Genomic DNA, 3,364 nt, shown 5'->3' with positions numbered 1-3,364 from the left:
CTTGCTCCCCATCATTACAATGGAAGTATGATATAGAAGTTAGGAGCCTGGAGCAAGAGCCAACTGCTGTGTGACCTTGGGCTTGTTTTTAACCTCATCTGACAAAAATAGTGACTAGGGCACCTACTTTATAGTGTTCTTATGAAAATTAAATTAATATTTGTAAGGCATTTTTGTACTATCTAGATGTATAAAAAGCCAGCAACCGTAATGCCATAACAACCAAATGACTGGTTGCTATGCCCACTGCTGCTAGCGAACCCAGCCCCTCCCCCTGGCCGACCCCAACCCTGACCAGCCTCTCCCACCCTGATTGAGGGTGGGGTGGCTGGCCAACCACCCCCCTGTGGCCCTTCGCCCAGGCGGCCCCGCCCCCAGCTGGGACCCCCACCCTGATTGGGGGCATGGCTGGCCTGCAAACTGCCCATGGCCCCTTGCCCCTCCCCACCCAGATCCGGGGCCCCCATCAGGGCAGGTCAGCTGGCCCCCACCCGTGCACCAGGCCTCTATCCTATATAATAAGACGGTAATATGCAAATTGACCCTAAAGGTGGAACAATCAGAATGACCGCTGGACCAGTCACTATGAGGCGCACTGACTACCTCTGGGTTCCTTTCCCCGGCTGGCAGGCTCCGATTGCCTGATGGTGAACGAGGAACTGGGGCTGGGTGGCGGGGAATGCAGGCGGCCCCAGGCCAAGGCCCCCACCCTGCCAATCACCCCACACACAGCGGGCGACTCATGGCAGGGGCAGGGCAGGCAAGCGCGTGGTAACAGTTGACTTCTCAGTCCCTTCCCCTGGCCATCAGGCACTGATCACCCTATGGTGAAAGGGGAGCTGGGGGTGGGGGCGCGGGGCCAGCTGCGGGCAGCCGGGGAAGATGGCCCTGATCACAGGCCAGGCCTAGGGACCGTACCACAAATTTTGTGCGCTGGACCTCTAGTATAAGTATAATTATTACAATATTAGAATGAGTGGAATTACGTGTTTGTCTATCTCTCCCAACATACAGGACCCAGTTCCCACAGAACCTTTCCAGCTGTGCCCAGTATATATATAGTCAGTCACCAATATGCTTAATTAATGACTAAGGACTCCTAATGGTCACTTTTCAACAGAGCCCTTCAAGATACACTTTGCCTTGGCCAAAGGAGGTTCCCACTTATAACCAAAAATTATCTCCTTAAACTTTTCCGGCTAGTACCTGATAAGCAAATGAGTAGCTGAATGAATGAGTGGGTGAATAAAATCAGGAGGGAATAAAGGCCTTGGGTCCCTGTCCCCACTCCGACCTTGGTCCTCAGGTGATCTGGCAGGAAATTCAGAACAACAGATCTCTGGACAATAGCTCCATTGCCAAGCAGCCCAGGCTTGGAGCTGGAAGGTGGGGGTGGGGGTGGGCACAGGGGCTATAGCTGATCCCCAAGTCCTCCCATTCCTTCCTCCTGCACTCTTGTCTGGTTACCTGAACACACCTTTAGGAAAGCGTTTTCCTACAGTGAAGTTGGGGGTAGGGTTGCTGTGTGATTCCTTTTGAGGGCTCCTCCAGGGACCATCCCCTGGGAAATCTTCTCTGGTGATGTCCTGCCTCCACTTCCCATCATCCAGGTCCACCACACTGCTGTTCTCACCGCATGAGTGGGACCTGGTCAGGTCCACTCAGTATCTATATGTGTACCTGGCCAGTGCGGTGGAGGGTCAGGCTCTGGAGACTGGCCACTATCTGTTTCCCTCCCTGAGGGGCAGGTATATTGTTCTTTGTAAGCAGGGACTCTGCAGTGCTCTGGGCTTGGGGAGAGGAAGAGTGTGCTCCTGGAGGTCTTGGCGGTGGGACCAGAGCCAAAGCCCGGTGCTCAACTCTGGCTACATGGAGGAAACTTTCAAAGAAATGCAGATGGAGTGTAGCCTGGGTGGTTCCGATGTGCATGCTCAGACAAAGGACCAGAGTTAAGGGGAAGGACGCCAACAGCTGAGCCACAGCTGCATCCTCCCACCTGGCTTGACTGCCCATCAGTGATCGGCCTCTTCTGGTTTGGTATCAGTGGAGGTGAGGCTGTGAGGATGTGAACAGGCTGTTGGGCTTGTAGAGGTTCAGAACTAGTCTTCCCAGAACGTGTCACCCAGCATGCAGATTATTTTGAGCTGACAACAGTGAAAGCCCAACAAACTCAAGAAGAGCAGAACTTTTCACCTCCCCCAAAGGAATTCAGACTGAAATACCTGTTCCAGGAAGGGAGCTGGATGTGGCTAGATGTGTGAGACAGAGAGGAATCTAGCCAAGTCTGTTTGTTAGACTCCTGTCTGTGTTCATTGTTTCGGGGTGGTCCGGGCAAACATTTGTTTACCAAGTTTTTGCTCTTTCTCATCTCCCTGTGACTCCTTTGAAGTCCCAGACCCCTACCTTTCTCTCCTTAATCCAGAATGACATATATACTTCATTTGTCTTACCGTCTTTGGAATATCCATGCTTATGTGAATTTTCTGTGTATGTACTAAAAATTGGTTTTTTGCCCTAGCTGTTTTGGCTCAGTGGATAGAACGTCGGCCTGGAGGACTGAAGGGTCACAGGTTCAATTTCCGGTCAAGGGCACGTACCTTGGTTGCAGACTTGATCCTGGCCTGGGTGGGGCATGTGCAGGAGGCAACCAATTGATGTGTCTCTCTCACATCGATGTTTCTCTCTCTGTCTCTCTCCCTCCCTTCACTCTCTCTAAAAATCAATGGAAAAAATATCCTGGGTGAGGATTAACAAAAATTTAAAAAAATTTTTTTTCCCTGTTAATCTGCTTTATGTCATTTTAATTATTCCACCAACCCGAAGAACCAAGAGGGAAAAGGGGAGAATGTCCCCTCCCCCATAGGCTTATGTTTCCTTTCCTCTGCAGTAAGGCTTAACTTGCCACCTTCTCTCCATCCATGATCTAATAACGTCTAAGCACATTTATCAAAGTCCAAATTTCTAATTCTGAGAACATTCGTGAATGTCTGACCTATGTGTAAAACTCTATGGAGTTGGGACATGGACCACAGGCTCTCAGAGTGAAGAGAATTTGGACATTATGTCCAACCCCCTACCTGACCTAGGAATCCTGCTGCAGTGAACCCAGGGAACAGATGGTGAGGCGCCTCAGTTTCATGACTTCTGGGCACGGGAGCTTGCGGCTGGTCTAGGCAGTCTCTTCCCATTCTGCTGGCTTTAATCATCGGAGCCACCACTAATCATGAAGAAAGACTGTCACCACTTACTGAGCATTGACTATGAACAATTTTGGCCTTGAGGCACAGTGCAAAAACCAATAATCCAATCAACTTTATTATTCATGATATGGCTTACTGATGGGTGTTCCCACCATCTGTGGATT

This window comes from Cnephaeus nilssonii (assembly GCF_951640355.1).
Source record: "Cnephaeus nilssonii genome assembly, chromosome: 6".
NCBI lineage: Eukaryota > Metazoa > Chordata > Mammalia > Chiroptera > Vespertilionidae > Cnephaeus > Cnephaeus nilssonii.
This window is presented reverse-complemented; position numbering follows the sequence as displayed.